Source organism: Ranitomeya imitator, chromosome 2 (genome assembly GCF_032444005.1).
Source record: "Ranitomeya imitator isolate aRanImi1 chromosome 2, aRanImi1.pri, whole genome shotgun sequence".
Taxonomy (NCBI): Eukaryota; Metazoa; Chordata; class Amphibia; order Anura; family Dendrobatidae; genus Ranitomeya; species Ranitomeya imitator.
The window spans coordinates 836650526-836665536 of record NC_091283.1 but is presented as its reverse complement, the minus strand read 5'-3'; the positions used below and the strand labels follow the sequence as shown (position 1 = coordinate 836665536).

Here is a 15011-nt window from a genome sequence, read left to right as displayed (position 1 = left end):
AAAAACCAAAACACTACATACTTACATTCCGGTGTCTGTCGCGTCCCTCGCCGTCAGCTTCCCGCACTGACTGTGAGCGCCGGCCGTAAAGCACAGCAGTGACGTCACCGCTGTGCTCTGCTTTACGGCCGGCCCTCACAGTCAGTTGGGAAGCTGACAGCGAGGGACGCGACAGACACCGGAATGTAAGTATGTAGTGTTTGTTTTTTTAGGTAACCAGGGTAAATATCGGGTTACTAAGCGCAGCCCTGCGCTTAGTAACCCGATGTTTACCCTGGTTACCCGGGGACCTCGGCATCATTGGTCGCTGGAGAGCTGTCTGTGTGACAGCTCTCCAGCGACCACACAACGACGCTGCAGCGATTGGCATCGTTGTTTATATCGCTGCAGCGTCGCTTAATGTGACGGTACCTTAACACAATGCATAATTAGCAAATAAGCAAACAGCATTGTTCAGATAACAGAAGATAAACTGTAGGAAATAATATTAGGGGTTAATATTTGTCCTACAAGAAGAGTCAATATTTCAGACAACAGTTTGTGTTTTTACTTTTGGCATAATTAGGAAAAAATGTTGAGTTGTCACAGTTTTGTTATTGAAAAATAATAAAATTAGCTTTACTTTTTGGCAGATGACTATACCAGAAGCTCAGAGAGGCATGAGACGTTGGATTTTAAAGTCTATAATCCTGTTACCATACAAGCTGCACATGAAGAACACGCCAATATCCCTGATATACCCTCATCTCCTAATTCATCAAACACTGACAAACTAAATAAAATTCACAGATTAAGTACAAAACATCAAACATCTCCTACAGGTGTGAAGCTATTTTCATGTTCAGAATGTGGAAAATGTTTTAACAAGAAATCACATGTTGTTAGACATCAGAGAATTCACACAGTGGAGAAGCCATATTCATGCCCAGAAAGTGGCAAACATTTTACAAATCAATCAAATCTTGTTATACATGTGAGAAATCACACCCGCAAGAAAGAATTTTCATGTTTAGAATGTGGGAAATATTGTAATCAGAAATCAGATCTTGTTAGACATCAGCGAAGTCACTCAGGGGAGAAGCCATATTCATGTACTAAATGCGGGAAAGATTTTACACGTCAATCAGGTCTTGCCATACATGAGAGAAGGCACACTGGGGAAAAGCCATATTCATGTTCAGAATGTGGAAAATATTTTATCCAGAAGTCAGATCTTGCTAGGCATCAGAAAATTCACACAGGTGAGAAGCCATTTTTATGCTCAGAATGTGGAAAATGTTTTAACAAAAGATCACATCTTGTTAATCATCAGAGAATTCACACAGGTGAGAAGCCATATCCATGTTCACAATGTGGGAAATATTTTAACCAAAAATCACATCTTGTTAATCATCAGAGAATTCACACAGGGGAGAAGCCATATTCATGTTCTGAATGTGGGAAATGTTTTACCCGCAAATTAAGTCTTCAAGTACATCAGAAAATTGTATGTAAATTATGAAATGTATGCAATCACCAATAAACATCTTTAAAGCAAATAAAATACAGAGAATACATATTTATTACGTGATGAGTCTGGAAATTTATCTGACATTTTTTGACTTAAAATGAAGTTTTCATGGCTTATAATTATATAAAACACTGTTTATTGACCCTTTCACATGGAAAATGGTAAAATACATGAATTGCTCCTCATGGGGAAAAATTGTAGACGTGAAGATGATTTTGTGTTGACTGATGTACATGAAATTTCCTGTTGCGGAGGTCTGTGTTGCCATCTGGTTGAATGTGGTGCCTCAATTAAGGTTTAAATGAGTTCTAGTATTTTGATGCAGGTCTTATTCTCCTGAGATTTCTCCTCCCAGACTAGTCTCACTAGATGCCCTGACTGTTAGAGTCTACAATGAATTCTTAAAAGATCTTTCTTGGATTAGACTGGATTTCTTCAGGTATACTATTCATCTCACATCTTGTAGGGTACTTAACACTATCCTGTTGTTTTGACGAGCAATTAGGATCACTACCATCATCCAGTCAGCAAAGTATAAAATCAGGGAGACACCTATTAATGTGGTGAACACAAATGGTACATTTGAGATGTTAAATAATCGGACATGAAACTGTAAGTAGTGTAGTTGTTCCTGAATATCTGCCATGATCCTCAAGAACCTCCATCAGTGTTTCCTTATTTTTATGGAAGAATAGACATCTTTGAAATCGACAATAGACCTCTAATCTCCTTCTCTGATGATTAAGATGATCAACTTGTTGATCTATGTTCAAAATCTTTGTTTTTATATGAAGCATCTTATTAAAGAGTTGAGCAGCACTAGAAATGCTTGACTTCTTTCTACCAGAAAAAGCGCCACGCCTATACACAGATTGAGTGTGCTATCGAGTCGCCCACCAGGGCAGTGGGGTACTCGGTATCGGGTCTGATCGAACTTAAAGAGGATGTCACGGTGGCTGCGACCCAGTCCGTGGCTCTGGGCCCCCAATAAAAGGGGAAGGTCTTTTAAAGGGTTTTGTATTAAACTTTGTGTTCATGATGCCACCTGTGGTTCTCTGTCAGAGGGGGCCGACGCTGCTTAAAGGGGTCCTCTGGGGTGGTGATACTGCAGCATAGGTGGTGATGCTTTCCACAGGTGAAGCGGCGTCCCCAGGGCTCCCAAGGTGTATGATCAAGTATGGTGTATGCCAGCAAATAAGTGGAGGACACAAAGCTGTAAAGTCTTTATCTGGTTTACTGACAGTAGCAGTCCACAGTCCAGGGTACCAGGAACAGGTGATGGAATGGCCTGGCCGGTCTGGAGGCAATAGTGAATCCCTCTGCCAGGTGAGGTCCGTAAGCCTTCCTACTCTTCCTACTTGCGCTAGTGTGCGAGGTCCCTGCTGCCTGTGGCTGCTGGCAAAGTCCTCTCTCTCCTGTCCTGGGACAGTTACCTGTATCGTGGGCAACTTGAGCCGTTTTTTTTAGGGTCTCTATCATGACCCAGGCTCTTCAGGTGCTGCTTCACCTTCAGGTGTGGTGTGGGCAAATCACATACAGTTCTATGCCCTCTGGTTCTGCAGTGTGTCCTGGAGTACGCCACAGTCGCGGGCTCCCGGTGCCCGGTTCCTGCGCTTTTGCTCTGAGGGTGTCCGGTCACAGGTCCCCCCTGAGCCCATTTCCTTCTCTACTGTGCTCTTTTCCTCAGTAGCTCCACCACTTTCAACCCCTCGGGTTCACTTCTTTTCCTGGAGCTGCAGCTCAGTCCTGGCTGCACTTCTCTGCTGTCTGCTCTAGACTACTTTCACTTTCCCTGTCTGCTCCAGACTGCTCTCTTTGGTCTCCCTGGACCAACTGCCTCACTCCTCCTCCAGACCAGAACACTTAAAGCTGTAGAAGCTCCCCTGAATCTGAGTTCAGAGCTTCCCCTTCTGGCCTGGATTCGGAATGTGTTGAATGTGGGTGTGTTACCTGGTAAAAAGAATCCTCCTTGCCTCCAAGCGTGATATCGCCCTCCCCGAAAGGAAGGCAACATCACTGTAACAACCGGTTATCTGGGGTGTTACACTATTGTAGCTAAGCCCCATTTAATATAGCTGAGTTTCATTAGAAAAAAAACATCTCAACGAGCAGGTCTGATGTTGTTTAGTAAATATTTTTATTTTTTAATTCTGGACATCATATTTAAGTATCTAAAGTCTACTATAGTCCTTCAGGTGTACATCAGAGTATATCCCATGACCCACTTCAAAGTGGCAAACTTCCTGAAGAAGTAATTATCTTGATGTTTCCTTTTATTCTTTTAGGACAACCTATCTTGCAGGAGATCCTGCCTAGGGGGAAGAGGTGATTAAATACTTACATACCTCTAGGACATTTTATTAATTTTATTGGGTATAATAGACTGACCATGTTGTGAGCCAACGGTCTTAAGCAAATCGATCTATTAAATTGTCAGGGTATCGCACTTCACCCTATGTGAATCAATAAAACATCATTTTTATTAAATATCTATTAAGCTTATATACTGCAAACAATATAGAAAAATAGGAGTAACAACGCCCAATTGAATAGAAAAAAGTAAATTTTATTGATTGTATACTGTATACACTGCTCAAAAAAATAAAGAGAACACTTAAACACCGTTATTGAGTGTGTCTTGATAATTGCCAATAATTTTCATCTGTTGTCTATTCCATTTCCACAACAGCATGTGAAATTGATGGTCAAACAATGTTGCTTCCTAAGTGGACAGTTTGATTTCTCAGAAGTTTGATTTACTAGGAGTTATATTCTGCTGTTTAAGCGTTCCCTTTATTTTTTTGAGCAGTATATCTATAATATAAGGCTGGGAGCGTCACTCTGTCCGAAGCCTTTATAGACTGCGCAAGCGCCGGCGCAGTCTGGACCACACAGAGTGACGCTCCCAGGAGATCGCGGTATGCGTAAGCACTGAACGCACACCGCGATCTCCACCGGAGAGGCAGGGACCGTGGACGCGCCAGGAGGGTAAGTATTATATTCACCTATCCCCCGTTCCAGCGCTGCGTGCGGCTCCGTGTCCCGGTCCTCTGCTGTGACGTTCACAGTTCAGAGGGCGCGATGACGCGCTTAATGCGCGCCGGCGCCACCCTCTGACTGAACAGTCACAGCCAGAGGAGCCGGAACACGGAGCGGACGCAGCGCTGGAACGGGGGACAGGTGATATTGCAAGTGCTGGGGGGGCTGAGCTAGCGGCGATACCGGCACCTGACCCCCACAGCGTGCCGGTGTCCCCGCCTGCTCAGGCCCCCCAGCACTCGGCGCCCAGCGACGATAGGTGAGTATGGTATTTTTTTTTTTTATATATATCGCTGCAGCATACGGGGCATATAATACTATGGAGCATCTTATGGGGGCTATAAACCATAATGGAACAGTGTACGGGGGCATACACACTGGAGCGTCTTATGGGGCCATAAACCATAATGGAGCAGTGTACGGGGGCATACACTATGGAGCATTTTATGGGGGCCATAAACCATAATGGAGCAGTGTACAGGGGCATATACTATGGAGCATCTTATGGGGGCCATAAACCACAATGGAGCAGTGTATGGGGCATACACTATGGAGCATCTTATGGGGGCCATAAACCATAATGGAGCAGTGTACGGGGGCATACACTATGGAGCATCTTATGGGGGTCATAAACCATAATGGAGCAGTGTATGGGGGCAGGGCCGGCGTCAGCACCCGGCGCACCTGGGCAAATTGCCGGGGCCCTGGGGAGAGAGGGGGGCCCACTCACGCTGTCATAAATACAGCTGGGAGAGCAGAGCAGGATATAACATGCTCTCTCCGCCCACAAAGTCAATGCTGGCTGCGTTCTCTTAACCCCTATGTGCCAGCTCTGACACAAGCATCTTCTCACTCAGTGAGTGCAGCCAGGCAGGCACACATAGGGGTTAAGAGAAGGCAGCCAGTGTGACATTGTGGGCGGAGAGAGCACGTTCTCTGCTCTGCTCTCCGCCCCTGGCTGGCTGCCGTGCTGCTGAAGTTATGAGGCAGATTCAGGAGGAGCTCCTAGTCCTACCAGTGCCTGAGTGAGTGGAGCGGAGCTGCTATATACTACGTGGGCTGCGCTGCTATATACTACGTGGGCTGCGCTACTATATACTACGTGGGCTGTGCTGCTATATACTACGTGGGCTGCGCTGCTATATACTACGTGGGCTGCGCTGCTATATACTACGTGGGCTGCGCTGCTATATACTACGTGGGCTGCGCTGCTATATACTACGTGGGCTGCGCTGCTATATACTACGTGGGCTGCGCTGCTATATACTATGTGGCTGCGCTGCTATATACTACGTGGGCTGCGCTGCTATATACTACGTGGGCTGCGCTGCTATATACTACGTGGGCTGCTATATACTACGTGGGCTGCGCTGCTATATACTACATGGGCTGTGCTATATACTACATGGGCTGCTATATGCTACGTGGGCTGCTATATACTACATGGGCTGCTATATACTACGTGGGCAGTGTTATATACTACGTGGCTGTGTTTATATGCGATCATGAATCGGGGTATGTGTTAAAGGGGGGGCCCACTGAGACTCTTTCGCCCGGGGCCCTCAAAAACCTGGAGCCGGCCCTGTACGGGGGCATATACTAAGGAGCATCTTATGGGGGCCATAAACCATAATGGAGCAGTGTACGGGGGCATACACTATGGAGCATCTTATGGGGGCCATAAACCATAATGGAGCAGTGTACGGGGGCATATACTATGGAGCATCTTATGGGGGCCATAAACCATAATGGAGCACTGTACGGGGCATACACTATGGAGCATCTTATGGGGGCCATCAACCATAATGGAGCAGTGTACGGGGGCATATACTATGGAGCATCTTATGGGGGCCATAAACCTTTATGGAGCAGTGTACGGGGGCATATACTATGGAGCATCTTATGGGGGCCATAAACCTTTATGGAGCAGTGTACGGGGCATATGGATGGGAGATGCAAATTAAAGAATGGTGGCGCAGGATGGGAGCAGCACATGACAGAATAGGGCAGCACATGACAGAACGGGGGTGCAGGATGGGTGCAACACATGACAGGATGGGGGCGCAGGATGGGTGCAGCACATGGCAGAATGGGGACGCAGGATGGGAGCAGCACATACCAGGATGGAGACCATATACCAATATAAATGCTCGCCACCCGGGCGTAGAACGGGTTCAATAGCTAGTATATATATATATATATATTTATTATTATTATTATTGCGCCATTTATTCCATGGCGCTTTACATGTGAATACGGGGCAAATATAGACAAATACATTAAACATGAGCAAAAAACAAGGCACACAGGTACATAACGAGGGAGGACCCTGCCCGCGAGAGCTCACAGTCTGCAGGGGGTGGATGAGGATACACTAGGCGAGGGTAGAGCTGGTTGTTCAGTAGGTTGAGGATCACTGGAGTCTGTAGGCTTGTCAGAAGAGGTGGGTATTCAGGTTCTTTTTGAAGGTTTATATGGTAGGCGAGAGTCTGATATGTTGGGGTAGAGAGTTCCAGAGTATGGGGGAAGCACGGGAGAAATCTTGGATGCGGTTGTGGGAAGAAGAGATGAGAGGGGAGTAGAGAAGGAGGTCTTGAGAGGATCGGAGGTTGTGTGTAGGTAGGTACCGGGAGACCATGTCGCAGATGTATGTGGATCGCCCCCCCAGTGTAGGGCAATGGGGTACTCTGCACCGGGTCCTGCGGTTCGGGGGATGTCACGGTGGCTGACTCAGTCCGAGGCCCTCAGGGGTGTCCAGTAAAAGAGTTTATATATGGGCAAGGTCTTTAAAGGGATAGTGTTCGTGATGCCACCTGTGGTATTCGGTCAGGGTGACCGACGCTGCTTAGGGGTCCGCTGGGGTGATGTTAGGGCAGCTAGATGGTAGACTTTCCCACAGGTGAAGTGTGTCCCCAGGGCTTCCCAGAGTGTAGTGGGTAGATGGTGAATGTTGTGAGGCACAGGGAATAACGAGGACACAAGGTTGCAGTCTCTTTACCTTTACTGAAGGCTTCAACATCCACAGTCCAGGGCACCAGACCACAGGGCAGGCAGAGTCCGGCCGGTCCGAAGGCACATCCAGAGTCCCCTTATCCAGGTGGAATTCAGTAGTCTTCCTCTAGCGCCTGGGTGTTGTTGTACCTCCCTGCTGAGCAACTCGGTAAGGTCCTCACAACTTTTGTAGATGTTCTAGATGTTATTCCTTCCTCTCTGTCCCCCAGATGGTGTGGATAGGACAAACCCGTATGACTGATGGCCTGAGGCTTGTTTATAGGGACCCTAGAGACGCCCCGACCCCCACAATTTGCCACCGTGTCTTCTTAGGTATTAAGGTCGGGCAGCCAACTTGGAATTGACTGTCCTGCTGGTCTCTGAAGTAAAGCGTAGAGTCTATTACTCCCTCGGTGTTCCGGCCACCGGCTACGCGCCTCAGAAGGAGGTAGCCTCTCTCAGGGCAGCACTCCTTCTGGTTTTCTTCTCCTTGTGTTATGACTTCGTTTCTCACTTTCTACAATACAATTCTCTTCGTATCCTTTCTTAGGATGCTGCCGCACGTGAGGCAGGCGCAGCTCCTTGTCTTTCTGTCTAGGCCTCTGACAGGATCCCACCCCTGTTTGGGGCCCTCTGTCTGCAGCTTTGTGGTGTTCCTCCTTTCCCGCTGTCTGCCTGACAGGAACTCCCTGGGTGAAGCCCAGACAGCGACTGACTCGGTCAATCCCCAGCCAGCTTCTGACTGACTTTCTATCCAACCCACCAGTTTTACCCTAATGTGAGGAGTGCCCTAGTAGATAGGAGCAAGGCTCCCCCTGGTGGACTGGAGTGTGAAGTGTAGTGTATGGTTTGTGATACCTGGCAAGGTGAGCTCCTTTAGTGCCATCAGACGTAATATCACTCCCCCTGGTGGAAGAACAACATTACTGCAACGACCAGGACTCTGGGGCACTGAATATGGAGGAGATAGATTGTGGATGACTTTGTATGTCATTGTGAGGGTTTTGAACTGAAGTGTCTGGGCAATAGGAAGCCAGTGAAGGGCTTGGCATAGGGGAGAGGCTGGGGAATAGCGGAGAGACAAGTAGATTAGTCGGGCAGCAGAGTGTAGGATGGAGTGGTGCCAGAGTGGAGTCCAGAGAGTAGGAGATTGCAGTACTCAAGGCGGGAGATGATAAGGGCATGCACTAGTGTTTTTGTGGTGTCCCGGCCAAGGAATGCATGGATCCGGGAGGAGGTAAGGGCTTGGATATGTGGCTTGAAAGAGAGGGCAGAGTCGAGGATCACCCCGAGGCACCGAGCGTGTGGGACTGGGGATAGTGAGCAGCCATTGACAATGATGGATAGGTGGGGTGGAGTGAGATGGGGGAAAGCTGATGAATTCTGTTTTGTCCATGTTCAGTTTTAGAAAATGAGCAGAAAAGAAAGATGAAATAGCAGACAGACTGTGGGATTTTGGTCAGTGAGGAGGTGAGGTCAGGTCCGGATAGGTAGATCTGCCTGTCATCGGCGTAGAGATGGTACCGCATACCGTGGGTTTCTATGAGCTGTCCCAGGCCAAAGGTGTATATATATATATATATGGTTAATAGATATTTAATAAAATTGATGTTTTATTGATTCACATAGTGTTATCATTTTGTAAATAATCTGGTTAAGTGCGATACCCTGACGATTTAATAGATCAGTTTGCTTAAGACCGTAGGCTCACAACATGGTCAGTGTATAATACACAATAAAACTCATAAAATGTCCTAGAGGAGGGCAGCACGGTGGCGCAGTGGTTAGCACTGCAGCCTTGCAGCGCTGGGGTCCTGGGTTCTAATCCCACCCAGGACAACATCTGCAAAGAGTTTGTAGTCTCCCCGTGTTTAGTCTCCCCATGTGTAGAGTTTGAGTCTCCCCGTGTTTACGTGGGTTTCCTCCGGGTTCTCCGGTTTCCTCCCACATTCCAAAGACATACTGATAGGGATTCTAGATTGTGAGCCCCATTGGGGACAGTGATGATGTGTGCAAAAACTGTAAAGCGCTGCGGAATATGTTAGCGCTATATAAAGATTATTATTATTATTATGAAAAGTAAATTGCAAAAGTTGCAAATTTTTTTGTTATTTTTTAAATTCTCTGAATAATTAAAAAAAAAATCTAAACCAAAAAATTCTACATATCCCAAAATAACTTAATTAAAAAAGACCTATAATAAGTAATATAAGAGATTAAGGAACAGAGGAAGGAAAGTGACGTCCTACGCCATGACAACCAGCACACACTGAGCCTCCCGGTCATGTGATCTCCTAACTCCTCCCTCCCATGTGTGACATCATCACAGGTCCTGTAAGCACAAAACAGCCATATACCCAGTGTGAGGCTCTGCAGGCGGAGGAGGTATGTGGAGTTTTCCCATTACTGGGCGAAGCCAGCATTAACCCCTTAGGGTCCAGCCTACTTTTAGTAATCAAGCATTGGTTTCTCAAGAATTAGTGATGAGTGAGCACTATAATGCTCGGGTGCTGGGTACTCGAATAGGGGACCATTGATAATGCTCTTCTGCCTTTGTTGGACTTGGTGTGTGTCTCCCTCATCTCTCCTCCTTCATTGCCCAAGGAACTATGACCTCAGCCACTAGCGTTGTCAGGTGGGAATTTTTGTACTAATTGTTCAACTAGGACCTTCTGGTATTGCACCATTTTGCTATCCCTTTCCATCGCAGAAAGAGAAATGGAAAATTCTCGGAGCGTTGGTTGAGATGGGTAAACAACCAGTAATCCTTGTTTGCCAAAATAGGCTCAACGCAAGGGTCATGGGAAAGGCAGCGGACATAAAGTCAGTCATGTTCCAGACCTCCAACAGGCAAAACTTCCCTGTCCCCACTAGGAGGATGACTGTCCATCTCCTCATCCTCCTCTTCAGCCCATCCATGCTGAACAGACGGGATAAAGCTGGTATTGGTAGTATTATCTGTAGCGCAGGCAAAAATTCTCTTGTTCCTCATCCTTAGCCTCCTCCTCATTATCACCCAATCCACCCTGAGAAGATGAAATGAGGCTGGACTGGGTAGTATGTCCCTGTGTATTTTCTTCCTCCATCTCCACCTTGTCCACATGCAAAGCTTCTCCTTTAATTGTGAGCAGCGAGCATTTGAGTAGATACAGAAGTGGGATGGTTACCCTGATTATGACATCATTGCCGCTCACCATTTTGGCTGATTCCTCAAAGTTTTGTAGAACCTCATAGATGTCAGACATCCATGCCGACTAGTCAGTTGTTATCTGTGGAGGTTGACTGGAGTGGTTATTTCCATTTGCGTTCTAACGTCTGGGGTAAAGACAGCTGAATGCTGCGCTGGGACAAAGAATTGGGCGTGGTTGCTGATGGTACTTGCGAATGTTCAACGATAGGTGCAAGGCGAGAGGAATCCACGCTTGCGTCCTGGACAGCGATTTGGCAAGCATGTAGCACATGGGAAGAAGCAGTGGTGTCGCCCACAGACACTGAATGTGGACTCAGGCATTCAGCCCACCTGGCCGGTTGCTTTGGTGACATGCCTGAACATGGTGGTGGTCAGGCTGGTAGTTGTCTGGCCCCTGCTGATCTTGGTATGGCACAGGTTGCAAATGACTGTTCTTTTATCGTCTGCACTTTCTTTAAAAAAGCACCATACTGGGCAACACCTAACCATTGGGCTGGAACTTTGCTGCCTGTGGGTGCTCAGGGGAAGAGTTGCCTGCCTTCTCCCTCTGACCACCCCACTGCCTCTTCCTGTCTGTTTCAGTGCTGTAGATCCGTTTTCCTCTGTGCTCCTGTCCTTTCTCTGCATGTCACCTTCCCAGGTTGAGTCAGTGACTTCATCGTCCACCACCTCATCTTCCACTTCTGCACTTTTGGTCCTCCTGACTTGTGGACTTAACAATATCACTTGTTGGCAACTGTGTTTCATCATCATGTACCTCTTGAGACACTTATTACTGTTCGCCAATGTCATCTTCTGACTGTGGCTGTTCTCCTAATGTCCCTCTTGAAACGTACAGGGCCAGAGGCCAGAATCAATAAATGTTAGGGCAGTGAGAATCTGGAATTGCTTGCCTGAGGAGGTGGTGATGGCGAACTCAGTCGAGGGGTTCAAGAGAGGCCTGTATGTCTTCCTGGAGCAGAACAATATTGTATCCTACAATTAGGTTCTGTAGAAGGACGTAGATCTGGGGATTTATTATGATGGAATATAGGCTGAACTGGATGGACAAATGTCTTTTTTCGGCCTTACTATGTTACTATGTAATGTAAATGTAAAGGGCTCCTCGCAGCGTCTTAGTGTGGGATCATTTGTCTTTTGGGACTCACCATGTTGGAAGGAAGGAGGATCAGGGTGAGGATTATATAGTCCAGATTCTTGGCTAGTGAGACTGGACCGTGTGGAACATGAGGTGGTGCTGGGAAACATACTAGAAGATTATCTGCCATTCAACTGATCACCTGTTCGCACTGTTCTGGCTTCAAGAGTGGTGTCCCGCACCCCCCTGCTAAGTGGGACAGGAACCTAGGTCTCCAGTATGTGCTGTAAATTCTTTCACACAAATTTGGGAAAGTTATGAAATGTTCTATACATGTCTGTTCTGTTCCTGATCTAAGGATCTAGGCTTTTAGTTGAGATGAATCTGTACTGCACTTCATGTACATGCTCGAGTGAGCCAGTGCTCTGGAGTCGGAGTGGTAAAGTCGGAATTCAGGGAAATTTAGGAGTCAGAGTTTTGGCTTACCAACTCCACAGCCCTGTTTACCGCACGCATTGCACATTTTAAATTAGGTATATTGTATAATCGATGCCTGAAAACTTGATGGTATTAATAGGAAAAAGAAAATATGTAACCCAGAAAAGGATTGTTGTTTTAAAAAGGGAAGGTGTAACTTTTTTATTATATATGTATATATGTATATATATATATATATATATATATATATTTGTGTGTGTATATATATTGTGGTGCAGTGACCAGTGTTACAGCCAGGGGGCGCTGTGTGTGTGCTTCAAGATGCGCTTGGAGGTATAAATGTGATGAAACAGTGACTGGCAGAATTGTAGATGGCCGGTATGTGTGTCACAGAGGAGGACACTCTGCGCTGTCAATCTAAGTTATGTTGTGGTCTGGGACCTGTAGTCCCACATGTAAATGTGTAAGTTCTAATGGGAGATTGGCAGGGCTAGTTGTGTGAGATGGGCGGGGCAAACTAGCCACACACACCCACACTCCCACCCAAGGGAGTGGTTACAGGTATGTAATGTGACCAGGGTGTGGGTCACATGTTCCTGTGTGTGGATCTGTATGGTCCAAGTGCAAGGCCCTGGAAGCCTGTGTTGGAAATCCTGGGAATTCCTGAAGAGCACATGGTTGGGCTTTGGCACTGAGTAGCCTGTGTGCTGTAGGTCTTGCACGGTCAGTGTTGAAGGCTCCTGGGAGGGGAGTCGTCCTGGAAGCACTGTGAGACCGTCGACCTGGACGGTCAGTGTTGGAGGCTCCTGGGAGGGGAGTCGTCCTGGAAGCACTGTGAGACCATCGACCTGGACGGTCCATGTTGTGGACCTTGGACTGACGTGGAGTCAACCTGTGGAGCAGGAGCTCCTAAGAGGTAACCCCTGGTATAGGGAAAAGAACTGTGTGCACTAACATAGGACAGTTGCTGAACTGTGCAGTCACCCGGTGACTGGAGAGATACAGGCTTGAATAATAAATGATTTGTAAAGCCATATATGATGAAGTAAAGGACTATGTGAGGTATGTGATATGAAACATGGCCTACAGTGGTTTATGCTGAGTATAATAAACCACATTGACTGTTTATCTGAAAAAAACGTGCCTGTCTATGATTATTCTGCTGCCAAGCGAGTGTCCCCCAAGACACGTAGTGGGTGAAACGCTACAATATGTGTGTGTGTATATATATATATAATATTTTTTTTTACATAACTAGTTGTTTGAACCTAAGTGTGGAGACACGGGGGTCAGTGGGTGCTCTTGTCCGCTGGCCCGGCTGTCTTTAGAAAGACTTTATGGACCAGGGCTCATACCACTGAACACCCGCTGTCTTTTCCCATGGGCACAACACTACTTAAACAACACAGGGTGAGGGTAAAAAAGTATGGCAATACATTATTGAAGAACTAACAGATAGTAACATATAGAACAGTCACAGCAAAATACCTAAGATAGTGCAAAATTACAGTCTCACCCTTCCGCTGACTCGCCGGGATTACAGCAGCTGCGACTCCGGGGCTTCAAGGGCCGAATGCCCTCACCAGGAGCACCCCGATTTTGGCAGGCTCCCACAGAGAGGAGGTAATGACAAGCTTAGGAAGCTAACATTCCTTTGAGGAACGTAGCCAGGCAACCAGATTGTCCCCACCTGGGTTCTCCAAACGTCTCTATGGAACCAGGTGACTGGATGGTCTCAACCTCACTTCCCCAAACATCTCCATGAGGTTAGGTGACCAGAAGGTGCCAACCTGGTTTTCCCAAACATATGGTTGATGCCAAATAACAGGATGGTCCCAACCTGGCTTCTCAGAATGTCTCTGTGGCACCCCTAGGGGTATTTGCCACAAAAATAGTTACTGACAGTAAGTACAAATACTAAAATAGCAAGACTGCACTACCACCTCCGGCTAGAAGGGGGAGCTCCAGAGACTCCCCTTAATCCATTCTGGTCTGAGAGAAGAAATGGCAGTTGGGCTAAGGAGCTGATAGTGAGAGGTCATACAGCTGAATTTCTAACAGCCCTATGACGGTTTCCAGGCCGAAATCACCGGCCTGAGGTGAAGAGGGATAGAGAAAAAGGACATTGTGAGAACCGGGTAGCATTAATCACTACCCAGAACAGGCGCAAAGACGGATACCGGATCCGTGGCTGTATTCATTATATATAATACAGCAACCGGAAAAACGTGAGGTGATATCAGCTTCACTAGGGCCGGACGCAGCAACAGACACAGAGTTCAGCGGTACTCCCAGAGGGGGTAAACCGATAAAAGGACTCGGGTTGCCCGTCGAACCAGGACCCGGAGGGGACAGATTGGGCCGGCAGCCAGTTCACATACAGCAGCAGGGCCACACAGAAATTGCGCACAATAAGAGGCGAAGACCCCGGCAGGGTCAAAGTAACTCAGAGTTCCCATACAGACTCCGGTGATAGGACTGGTTGTAAATCCTTTTATGTTAAAGTAAACTGGTTAAACGTTTCAGTGCCTCAGTCTTTCATTTGGACAATAGCCATCTATCCAGGATCGGGATCGTCACCGCTGGGAGAACCTGCTGCTGATCAAGTAAGTGCCTGTCCCCTCATGATACCCCTTACACTGTGCATTGCCTGAGGCCACAGCACCGAGTCAAGCCACCCGTGACATCCCCCTCAAGAGACAGACTCCATTGGTCCGGTGCTGGGTATCCCGGTCTCCTGGGCGTCACAATTGGCGTCACGAACA

The 15011-nt window shown here is 47.1% G+C and overlaps 1 pseudogene; it reads left to right on the top strand.

Annotated features, from left to right (window-relative positions):
- The window catches only part of LOC138666098 (zinc finger protein 585A-like), a 50792-nt pseudogene that overhangs the window by 12926 nt on the left and 22855 nt on the right, over positions 1-15011 (top strand).